Source organism: Hippichthys cyanospilos, chromosome 4 (genome assembly GCF_059441005.1).
Source record: "Hippichthys cyanospilos isolate Australia breed blue-spotted pipefish chromosome 4, RoL_Hcya_1.0, whole genome shotgun sequence".
Classification (NCBI taxonomy): Eukaryota; Metazoa; Chordata; class Actinopteri; order Syngnathiformes; family Syngnathidae; genus Hippichthys; species Hippichthys cyanospilos.
Window position 1 is genome coordinate 15,077,087 of NC_142372.1, and position 13,647 is coordinate 15,090,733.

The window sequence follows — 13,647 nt, forward strand, 5'->3', positions numbered from 1 at the left end:
CTGCGCCACCAAGCCGCCCAGGAAATTTAAATGTTTCACGTTCTTATCTTTTGCTTCGAAAAATGATAAAAGTGAAAACATCAGGAAATTCATTTTGTATATGAATCCATCCATCCATTTTCTACTGCCGCTTAGCCCACACTGGCAAAAGTGTATACGTTGACAGGTATGCTGCTGTCTATGGGTAGTAGGTGGGGAACACCCTGAACTGGTTGCCAGCCACTTGTTGCTAAATGTACCATAGTTCTCCGTGTATAAGTCACCCTCATGCATAAGTTGACCCCCATCCACCCCCCCACCCCCTTTACATTAGTTTGGGGGAATTTTACAAAAACGCAAGTGTGTCTACCCCTGACTTTACACATATCATGGCTTTCCAATTAAAACACATGGTGTGTGTTACTAAAATGACAAAATGACAGTACTTTTAGACGCATTTCTTCATCGTATATCGAATAACATACTGTTGTGGTTATGGCGGGGGCAGAAACAAGACAAGTGTGGGCAATGTACATATGCGTAAACTCAAATGCTGAAATAATTTTGCAACAGTAAACGATTTGAAGTTTCAATGCTTTTATTTATTCTTTTGACACAGCTGAATATGAATTTGTCAAAAAGCCCTCAAAGTCATCATCACTATCTGACATGCCAAATAGCTCCTTCCCATTTCATTGCATCTCGGACGTGCTGTTTTTCCTTCTCGTCGTCATCTCTTCAAACATGATCGTTACTCGGCCATGGGTAGTCATCTTTGGACCTGTCCAATTTCTTTGAGATGGAGGTCCCCAGAAATGCTTTGCTGAAGCCTTCTTTATTCAAGTGATGAATGTGGCAAGATCACAGCGTGGATCGGTTGCTCTTTGCTGTGTTTTCCTCGCACTTTCTGAGATCCACATGTGCCATGTCACTGCCCTCACATTTTTGTCTTGAACAGACAAGTCAAGCCATCATTTCCTTTTCATAGAGCATCAAAGTTCACCGAAAAAACGATCCATTCAGCCTCATTGTTGACAACAAAGCAGCAATAAGGCGGTGTTTGACGAAAGTGCATTTAAAAGTGCAAAGACACTAAAATGGGTGCATACTACATCGAATTAAAGGTATATATAATAATTTTATGCCCTGTAAATGACATGATATTACTTATTTCACATTCAAATTAACGTTATTCAACCACAAATATGTGGAGAAAATTGATCAGGTTTTGAGTTATGCAGGTATAAGTCGACCCCTCAATATGGAGGTTGAAATTGAGGAAAAATAACTCACGGAGAAATATGGTACTTTTTAACTCCAATACATTTTCTGTACCATTCATGCACCCAATTGCAGTGTGTACTACTAACAGCCGTGATCGCCTCTAAAATGCTGAGATAGTCTCAAGCTCACCTGGCACCCATATGAGGTATTGAAAGCGGTACAAAAAATGTATGGAAGGATTTTTTTTATCAGTGTTTCTACCTTCCCTTCCATTTAATTTCAATAGGGCACACTGAGAGCGACACGGCCACGGCTCATGACCGTGGTTCACTCAGAGAGCATTCATAACTGGAGAGCTTGATGATACTGATTTTACACAGTTCCACATAAAAGACCAGTGGAATTTGAAATTGTACCCAAAGTTAAAAATATAAATATAAAAATATTTGACACAATAGGCTGATAGCTCAAGGTAAGGTAAGGAATGGTGTATTAAGGAATATAGTCGTGGTTCAATATGCAAACTGGTATTTTAGTCTTACATGCAGTTGCCTTTGGATTCCTGGCCACTACCACAATACACACTCAATACTATTTCAAAGGCTTTTGTGCTTTTAATACTTGCTTTTTTTTCTTGTGGCTAAGAACATTTGAGCAAACACAAAAGTTGGATTCATAAATTCTACAACAAAATTGTTTGCACCTGTGTTGGTGTTAGTGAAATGACATCCTGTGAATCGCAAATGCCGACCAGCTGGTCCACATCATCAACTTCCTTTTTCCATGTAAAACATGAAACCAACGAGATGTTGGAAGTATAAAAAAATGAAACTTGTTCCTGAAAAACAATTGGATAACTGAGGCATTTATTTACCTGGGGGTACATTGTTGAACTTTTTGAAACAATCCTATTATTTAGGAGCCTCTTGTCAGAAAATTCAGTATCAAATAAACCTGACTCTATAATACTATTAAAATAATCCATAATGATACAGCATCCTATGCGAGACCCCCTCCCTCATACATAGCAGGGAGTGAAATGTCAGCAAAGTACGGTGGCTTTCAAAGTTCTAAAGTTAAAGTTTGAAAAGAAAAAAAATCTCAGAAAAACATTTTGTCATCAAGTTTAATGAATTAACTACTGTGGTTGAGTGGTGACTATACTGAGCTGGAGAGTTTACATTGGAGTTCCCAATTGTATTCTTCTGTGGAAAATTAGTAACATCCACTTTATGTTATTGTTCAAAGTTCACTTGAAGGGAATTTGTTTGTCTGGGGATTGACACCTACACTGACACCTAATGATGGTTTGTTCTTTCACCAAGGCAAAGCAAATGAATTTTTAAAGCACCATTCATGCACAAAGCGTTTACACAGTTCTTTATAGAGGAAAAGGAAATGAAGAACAAGAACTTAAAACCAAGATAAAAGATCAACATTAAAGCAGAACGAGAAAAAACAAGACCTCTAAAATTGAAATGATCAAGTTGAAAGCAAAACGGCAAGATACAGTACAATATAAGAGAGATGAAACAACACAGTTTTAAGGTCAACTTTGAATGTATCGATTGTTTGAGTTTGATCAGACTACAGGTATAGTGAACGTTATTTCTACAGTTGATGAGCATAGGAACATATAGCTGGTTGACTTGGTTTTCTTCTAGTTCTGGAAACAAACATGGTAAGTGTATACATTTTAGTGTTTTGTTTCCACTGGGCCGAACTCCTTCTTGTGGCTAGCTCCTTGTCCGCCACGAAACTCCCAAATGTCTACATTACATTGATAAATATGTCATATCTCAGAACACTAACACTGAAATTTATCTCAAGTTCGATAAATTACATATTTCCTACTTGTAATTAACACCATTGCATTGAACTCCACAAAATGCGGTAAACGTGGTAGTACTCTATTAGTTGGTCAGCTGATGCATTTTTTGAAGCACAAATCTTTGGTAATTCATGCACATGGTACAAACAGAATGTCAAAGTGAATACAAAAATTATGTGATAATGAAGAGTTAATCTCATTAGTATACATCTGCACAGGATACCAAGCAATGAAATCAATACCCAATGCTCGTGTATCAATACTGTTGACTGCTCCCATGTAAGAAATGATAAACGTGTCTGACCTATGTTAAACGGGATTGGATGGCAGGTGCATTCAAACATTTTTCAATAAACAAACGGATGAGAAAGCCAGATAAGAGCTTGTGCTTCTTCATATCTTACTGCTACTTTTTCATGAAAATATTGTATTCCAAACCGTTTGGAACAAATATCTATTATATTTAGTTGAAAATATCAGAGAAGTCATATTATTCCCTTCCTCAATCGATTTTCTTTGTCCACCCCCCCCACCCTGACCCTTTTTCTTGTGCTAATGAAAGCCATGCATTCAGCAAAGTAATCTCAAGTAATCAGACATTAAAGTGCAGAACAGTCAAGTTTGTGAGCCAGATCATTAGTCAGGTTAAAATTAGGTTTTGGGATAAGTGAAATTAAATGTGCTCCGCATAGAATACACCATGAAAATGGTTTTCATCAGGCAAACATGAGGAAACATCACAAAATGTATGATTCTCTTTCTTCAGAATCCCATTTATCATGTCAAGGCAATCTGTCAAGTTTTATAAATCTGCAATGATGTATTCTCATGAAAATGTATAAATGTAAGGAGAAAAGAAATCTTGGTTGAAATCGCTTAGTTTGATCTTTCGCAATCCAACTGTGAGTACTTGACTGTAGCCAGTCAAGCAAGATGACATCTATGAGGACATGCAGACAAAGAAAGTGGGTACATCATTTTTAGCCTCCATAAAAAAGACGTCACCCATCTAAAATATTGATGTACTGTACTGTATAACCCATTTCACACAGCTGGGGTCAGGCCCTTTCAACACATATAAAAGTGGTCCAGAAATGTTCCCGCTGGTTTTGTATCACCATGTTTACTGTTGTGGCATACTTACTCTATTTAGAACGAACAACGCTCTGCTGAAGATACAGGTGGAGTTTTGTGTGTTTATGTGTAAGACATCAAATGGTCCATAATGGAACACTATTAAGGCCCTCATTTTGAATCATAAATAACAGATGTCATGGCGTTAGCAAGAGACTCAATTATTCATCACCCTTACCATCTTGAAAATGGGTCTGACGAGGATGAGGTTTAATTTTAGCTTGCTATAATTTGTACTGTAAATGGGAGGTTTCCAAACAGCCAAACCTCATTAGGAAGCACCAGCATGACTCACTGTGGAATGAGAGAGCCGCGCACAGAGCGAAATAAAGTGCTGCTGTGTTTTAATTTAACTGTCGTAGGCTACCTGCTGCTGGGGAGTGACAATCAATGGTACCCTTTGAGCGCCAAATCTTATTTTCATTTACACGTGTGTTTTGCTCAACAGAGAGGGGGCAATCACACAAATTGAAGTACAGATACCCTGTTGTAAGAACACAAAAAAAGTTGCATCCACTCAATTAATGTTTTTATTTATAGAAAAATAACCTTCAAGAATATACAATACAGTCACTTTAGTAGTTTGTTTCCTCAGTTTATAAATCTATACCCTTAATTTAGTAATATCTCCCTCAGTTTATTCATCTCTACTCTCTCTTTAATGGTACAGATGATCATTGGATATAATATTATTTATAGAATTGATTAATTAATCTGTAAACTCAGTCTACCAATCTATATCCTAAATTTACGCTGTACCCTCAGTTTATTTAAGTATGCTCCAAGTTTACTCATCTCTACCTTAATTTAGTAATCTTTACTCGCAAATAGTAGTTACCCATCGCAATCGGAGGTTGGGCCAAGAGCACACAGAGGCACGCTGGAGTGGTGAGTAATTGCTTTTTTGCACTCATGGAAACAAGGTAGGTGGGTGGCAGTGACAGACTATCACATATAGGCTCAGGAGAGAGACGACACACAGGCGAAGCCAAGCCGAGGGAGAGTCTCCGATCAGGGGCGGGCAGAAGTGTGGTCAGACAGAGAAGAGCAGGTCTTCTTACCCCTCCCGCTAGGGTGACCACCCTTGTGGGGTCACTTCAGAGTATAAGTCTAGCCCAGACTTGAGGGGGTACACATATCACGGCTGTCCAATTAAAACACACGTTGTGTGACAAAATTACGGTACTTTTAGACACATTTGTTCATCATATGTGAATAACATACTGTTGCGTTGGAGGGGATAGGGCGGGACCAAGACAAATGCGAGGCATTGTATGCGCGCGCATAGACGCAATGCTGAAACTAATGTTGGAGCAATAAAATGATTTTAACTTTCAATCCTTTTTTTTTTTTTACACAGCTGAATATTAATTTTTTGAAAAGTCATCATCACTATCTGACACGTCAAATATCTCCTCTCATTTAAATCCCAGACATCCTCTCTTTCCTGCTAGTCATTTGCACAAACATCCTCATTACTCTTCCACAGGTAGTCATCTTCGGACCCATCCAGTTTGTTTGAAATGGAAGTCTTCTGACATGATTTGCTAAAGCCTTCTCTGCCGACTTGCTGACATCCACACGTGCCATGCAACTGCTCTTTTGTTTTTGTCTTGAACGGACAAATCAAACTTGTCTTTTCCTTATCATTATGAGTCAAAGTCTGCCGGGAAAAATATCTACACAGCCTTATTGTTGACAACAAAGAGGCAATAAGGCGGCACTTGATGAAAGTGTACTTGAAAATGCAAACACGCTAAAATGGATGCACACTTAATCGATTTAGTGGGATATATAATCATTTTAAGCTTTGTAAATGACATATTACTTATTTGACATTGCAATTAATATTGTTCAAACAAATATGTGGAGAAAACTGGTCTGGTTTTGTGTTACACAAAAATAAGTCAACCCCCCCCCCCCCCCCCAATATGGGGATTGAAAATGAGAAAAAAACTAGATTTGCACATGGAGGAATATAGTATTTTTCCTTTTTCTTTTAATCCATCAATCCTTTTTCTCAGCCGATTAATATTGGCAGGTGGGAAGCCACCAGACATCCCTTGGAGGAGACAGTTTGTCTCCTTTCATTTATCACAAGAGTATGTTTACACTTGCACTCTAGCTTGTTCATTTTCTTTGTTTGCTCAATAAAAAACTTTGAAAACTTTAGAGTTTATACTGGCCATTAATTTACAATATACTGTATAACAAATTTTGCAAAAATCACTTCTCATCTTGTTCTTCTTGACTTAATCTCACAAGAGATCTAGTCACATGGAATTTGTGTCTCGTCCCTTTCCTTTGAAAAACACTCAGTTCATGCGGTATGAAAAAAATGGACTGTTAAAATTGTAATAATAAATTGTGAAAAATATGCTTACAATGTCTTCTTAAAATTTCCTGTGCTTACAGATTAGTCATCAGCCAAAGCATGCAAACACACATTACGGCAAGTTAATATCACTATTACTTTGGCTTAGTTAGGGTTTCAAATACTGATGACCATCATTCACTGGAGGATAAGAGTCTCAAGGCTCTACCCTGTTTAAAATGAGAAAAACAGATACGTTTCATATTCCCAGTGGTGCATGCCACCACGCTCATTTCCATTGTGCTCACACATGTGTGAAATTAAAGCTATCAGGACCATTTGACTGAGAATGCTATTACTCCAATAAAACATTTCAACGGAGGAAGTATCATTGAGAACACATTTCCTTGCTTTGGTGGCCTGCAAGTCACAGGGGTAATAGCAGCAACATGATGCATCCTCGTGGGTGACAGGTGGTGTCAACAGATAGAAATGGTCGGGGAGTCGAGCAAGTGTGTGTGTGTTTGTTTGGCCACATACACAAAGTGGAACATATATATACACACACACACACACACACACACACATGTATATATATATATATATATATATATATATATATATATATATATATATATATATATATATATATATATATATATATTGTGTGTGTATATCCATATTCGTTTGAAGAGCAAAGGAAAAGCCGATAATGATTGTGTCACTTGAGATTAAGGAGAATGACCTTCAATGACTTGAAATGGAGGACAGAAATGGGGAAAAGGTGAGAGAAAGAAGGTATGCCTCCAGCAGATGGAAACATGTTGTTTCCATCCAATGTTTCCAGGTAAGCCTGCTTGGATTGGTGTACAGCAAGCTGTTCTTTTGGCACCTGGAGAACATGCTAGGCAATAGCTGGCGGTCCTGACAAATAGTGGTATGCACACTTTTAGTATCGAAGGAAAATGAAACAAAAACATACTGAATACAAATGGAAAACAGCCACAGCACATTTTAAGCAGCTACTGTCCAAGAGTAATCCTGGAACTACAGTACTTCATAATATATAATATGCAATATTAGACACACGCGCACACACAAAATGCTGTTTTCCTAATGTACTTGCTGGATAGCTGGAGTTTTTCAGCATATTTGAGTTGAAGATTGGATTTGGGTGCACTGAAGAGCTGAAGCTGCATGGTCACTGTTTTTCTCTACTAAAATAAACTTTATTGTAGCATTCTTGGGAAAGGTTAGTGGCAGCTCAATCCCAGCCAGGGCAGACAGCCCACCCATGCAAAATGGCTGGGGTGCATCAGGATGGGCATTTGGCATAATGTACCAAATACATCATCCAAGCGAATTGTCATGGCAACCACTGACAGAGGTAAGTTGATTGTTCTCGGGAAGGGTGGGTAGGATGAGGGTAGTTTTTGGTTAAATTATCAACCCAATGCTATAACCCAGCATTGGTTAAACCCCCTTTGGACCCAACGTCGGGTTAGCTATTTCACCCAGGTTGGATTACTTTTGACCTAGCAGTTATGAGTTGATTTTCTCAATTGAGTGTTTGTTTGAGTTCAGATGATTTTGTTTGCTTTTTTTTCCTTCCACGCAAAAATTTGAGATACAAGCACTGCATGGTGGCAGGGAATTGAACTCAACACATTTTCCTACAAGCAGAAGTTTGGCAGTTAATTAAGAAGTCTTCAAATAAAAGTTTAAATTCATGTTTTTGCCACTCCCAATTGAAGTTTACAGTCCAAACAAACTTCAAAACAAGCAAATTAGTCTACTTTATGTCAATTTGTTTTGCTAACAAAATGACATGCAAATAAATACAGTCACATCAGTGTTGTGACCTATAACCCTTTAGCCAGACATAGTTGAACACAAACTGTGACCACAAGACCATAAGAACAGCAATTTTGAAATTGACATGTGAAAAAAGAATTTGTCAAATACTGTGCACTTGCCCCAGAAAATATCTTTTTCTTTTTTAAGGTAAATATACATGAATGCCTTTTTTGTTCGCACAGACAAATGAACCAAAGTCAATAAGCAAAATCCCTGATCCAGTGGCATATCATATGGGAGGATTATGACTGTGACCTTTAGCACCAATGGATAATTGAGAGCTTAGTCATTTCCATCTCCCCTACAATATATGGCAGAGAGTGATAGGGGAAAGTAGGCCGCAGAGGGCTTACCAAAAGAAAGAAGGTGTAGATCAAAGAAACAAGGTGCGGTGGCGATGAGGAGCGAAATGAGGATGGCAAAGGTGTGCAGGGAAGGAGAGCCCACTGTGTTGCTCATCCCGCAGGCACTGACATTATCAGGGAGACAGACATCCACCAGGGCGACTCAGTGACAGCAGAGCGTGGAGGAAAAAGGTGGAATAAAAGATGAATAAAATGGACCATCTGACACTCTTCACACCTGACATTTCCATGCTTTTCTTGCCTCACAAATGGAGTTCAGAACAGGCCGCTCAGCCTCGATTTGCTGTAAGAATCTTGTGGTCACGCTTAAGCATGAAAGCACATATAAATCGGTCTATAGAATAGGATCAATTTAGGCTCAACCTGAAAAGGTTCTAATAATGTATGTTTACATTATGAACCTAAAACTGAGTTTTATTGCACAAAGAAATCTACATGTCAAAGCAAATGAAATAATATGTAATCTTACTGGAACTAAGTAGAGCTTATTCACACTTTAAAGTCCTATCCGAGTTCTATTTCTGATTACATCTGGTTATAATATATGTTTCAAAGCAAAGAATTTGTCAAGAAATCCTCCCTCACTCTCGATGTACTTTACCTTACCAATATTTCGAAGGAATAATCTGCCCCCCAGCTTCCACACTTAACTCATTCAATGCAAGGCAAGTATTTTCACGTTTTTCAAGAGTCCGGACAGTACATTAAGGACGTTAAATTCCAGATACTTAAGTATTAAGTTGATACTTGAGTATCTGGGATTGAATGTCTGGCCTCTTAAAGTGACAATGTGTAAGATGTAAACAGTTTTTAATTAAAAATGAATACATTAAAATGTTATAAATTTCAAAACCTTGCAAATAAATGTGTTCTGAATGACCAACAGTATATTTTAAATATAATATTAGGGCTACTTATCATTATCTTATATTACAAGGGGAGTGGCACTCCTCCGGAGGTCACCATGTCTGTTATAGCGACGGAAAGTAGGAGTGTATTTTGCTGCATTTACCGTAATGCCCCTAAAGCTCCCACAGGTGCATGCAAGAAATTACACATACTCCCTTTAAAAAAATGTGAAAATACATCCCTGGCATTGAATGAGTTTTAATATTAACCTGACTGCTGCAACATCCAGTAAAAATATATTGACATACGAATAATATAATTCAGAATAATAGTAAACAATAGTTGTCAAGATATTTTGTAGTGGCAATACCCAAGCGACTCCAGTAGTGCTGACTTGCTTGGATTGTCTTTGGTTAATTTACTGAAACGTAATGGCTAGCCTGCTAGCTACATCAGCTGTACAATTTCACGGTCAAAAGAGCATGCCTAGGCCATTATTCCCAGCATTAATTAGCCAGTTCCATAATCATGTTAACGGTGTCTGAATTTCCACAACGTCTATTTTTGAATCCAACTAATCTGTTAAAATGGAAATTGCAGCCAGTATTCCATCTACCTTCCAAGCAATTTACCACAGGTAAAATTTTATTGTTGATTTGCAGACATTCAAACTCCAAAGGGGGAGTAGAAGGATAAAATTACCTCATTCATTGCCAAGTCTGGTAAAAATAAAAAGAGGCTCTAACGTCTAATGCAGTCAATGGCAGTGAATGAGTTAGCCTTCAAGTCATTTAGCCTGTTTACTTAGTACAGTTTGTTTGTGCCATCAGAGAATACTTTGGCTTTTATTGTCATTTGTGACTTATAGAACACAAACAACGCACTATTCTCATAATATGATTTTAACGGCTACAGCTGGATTCTAAAAGTCTATTCAAAACCAGTCTTTCATTTTACAAAGTAAAATTGTGTGAATTAACTTTTAGTACCTTTGTGAGCTTGATGAACCACTTTTCAGTTAAACAAAGATGGTCTCCCTTCACATCTAAATTGCTCATCTGGAAAACCAGTCTGCTTTCCCACAAGTGTTAGTGTCCATTATAGCAAATTGCATCATTACAAAAGCAGCGCTGACAGAAAGTTATTACAATTAATGAGAAAGTACCTCATTAAACTTAGCCAAGAAACCCCCAACATGCTGACCCCAAATCACACCAATCACACAACCCCCTATTGTAAACAGCAGAGGTCCATCCCTCAAGTCAGATAGTCCAGGTCTGCAAAATCAGCGTTATGGAAAGGAGGGGGGAGTTGCTGTGGAGAAAAGCTTACTGGTGCAAAGATTCTTTCATCATCATTAAAACTCAGCCATCCAAGACTTTATCACACACCAGGCAATTAGCCTACATGACAAACTGATCGTAGATGTGCATTTCCCATAAGGGCGCTACACCACATGGCATTGGCGCAATATCAATCTCAACTGTCAGCAGGTCAAATGACTCCTTGCAAGAACTGCATCTACCAAATTCAATTCACACAATCAAATAAATGTTTGAGTGAACGATGTAGAAAGAATAAGAGAAATCAATATGACACCTAGTATGTCTTTCTGCAGCTAAGGCACGCTAGTGCACTGGAGCCAGAATAGAGAATAATCTAGAACCTGTGGAATTTTTTTATTTGCTCTTCTTCTATTATGCTGCATGTCTTCAAGTCGACCTTAGTGCTGCATTGTGTACATGGTATTGAAGGTAGATATAGTAGTTATTTCAGTTTTCTATAAAATGGTTTAATAACAAGCTGAAGTATGAAACTAAAAGAGATTATAACAACAACAAAGCAAACCATAATTGATTTGTTATGATTTACTTTTGTTTTGCATTCTTAGTTACAACTCTATTTCTGTTTCTCATCAGTTTCTATTTGTAGCTATTCCGTAGCGTTTGAGCACCGAAGAATACATATTCCTCTAGAGACGTGAAAACCAACTATCTAACCATCTTCCTATCCTATTCTTGCCACGGGTTACTTAGATTCATTGTTGATTGTAGGTTTCCCATACAGGACTCTGCTTTACATACATATTATTGGCAATCACATTCTACATGTATGTAAAAACAAGCACAAAGTCATTTCCAAGCAGTGGTGTGGTATCTATCTGTGGCTTCTCTATGGCTAACCGTAGCGGGTGTTACTGCATGCACTGAACTTGTAATTGCATGGGTATAACCCTTTTAATAATGCATGGCGTATTGAGTCAAAAGCAATCCAGGTGCAGCAAACTAAAGCCATGCTGTGCTGAGTGAAATAATGACTACAACAGAACATGTAATATTGAAGAGAACGAATGCATGCCATTAATTTGATAGTCTTTCACCCAAATACTAAATGTTTTAACACAATTTGAATGTGAATGTGCATTCATGCGTGAGTATGATTTCATCTTAAATCTAATGATTTGCTCCATTGACCTCTGACACATGATTGGTTAAAGATGGTGGAGTGATGGTTCTTGTATGTAATTCTCCTCCAATCACGTTCTTTGGGTCTCTATGGCCACACGAAAGTAGCTTTCGTGGGAAGACTCCTCTGTTCTTGCTCTGATCCGCAAAACTTACCTATTACTTATAATTTGGACTATTCGTCAAGGAGTACCATCTGGGTCCGCTAATTATCCTCTTATGTTCTCCTTGCCTTGCAATTACTATCTTTTCTTTTCCCGGACTTCTTTCCACCTCATTTTCCAACAAACCAGCTGAGAGGTTTTGTGCAGAGAGAAACACAGGGAGTGGTGAGGAGAGTCATTGTCAAAAAAAATAAAAATAATAATAATAATTAAAAGTGGTGTTAGGAGAAATCAAAACTGAGAAATTTGAAATAAGGACATTCAACTTCTGTTTAACCTTCTCACACATTTCTCTTGACTGACTATTTTGTTTGAAAACAGGTTTAAACATAAAATGTGCGGCTACAATTTCCTCAAAGTACATCAGTACTTGTTTTGCTCAGGTCAGGTCACCCTCCAGTTCCATCACCAGCCCCCCACTGGGGCAGAATATGTGTCACCCTCGTTTGTGTTTGAGGGCATGCGCCTTGGTGACCTCTATTCTGCTATCAAGACGCTTTTATCCGGCAGCATACGGAAAAGCATAAGTCAAGTCATGTCAAGTTTATTTGCATAATAAATAATGAAAAATAAATCACAGACAATGATGCATGACCATTTAAAATATTGCATACTAATTACTCACATACTAACACTATAATTAACCTAACTCAGAGTCAAATGAACACTTCCTATTAGAGCTGGTGTTATTGAATAATTTTAGGATGAATTATTCAAGGAGTTCTAAAACCTGAGGTTCAAAAAGACAAATACAAAACATGCAAGTAATGTGCAGTAATTACTTTTGTCCACTTAAGGTTCACAAACTATTGTGAGCACTGCAGTTTGATTCTGCATATGGAAAAATTGGTGGATTTCCTGTCTGGCCAGCTGGGATTGAAACTGATACCAATATTGCCCACTTTTTTGAAAATACATCACCAATCCATGAGGGAAGCCTCAACTTGTTGGTGGAACTGCTGTTCTTCTAAATCACAGGTATATACACTGACAGCTTGTCATACTTGACACACAAAGCACACAGCGGTGAGCTTTCTGTTCTGGGTCAAAATGTTCTGTCACCCTCATAGCAAAATCTGTTCTCTTTTATGCAGCCAAGGAGACTCATACTATGGTTTTGTACAACACTCTTAAACACATCAACAGTCGTACCGCCTAGAAAATAATTTTAGCAGAGTATGCTAAGTGTAACATACTTATTTAGCCATTTTCAATATTAAAGATAATTTATTGGCGATTAGTAATTTGATCACTCAATTATGTTTCATGTACAATTAATACCTTTGAAAAAACACATTTTATGCTATCAAATGAAAATGACATCACATGTGCTTAGGGCTCAGGTAACAACAAATGACAGCTTTGTTTGCCAATCATGACCAAAACCCAAAAGTCATGACGGTTGTTACCTGAGTCACTGTGATGCCATTTTCAGTTGGCGGCAAGTGGCAAAATGGCCACCTCC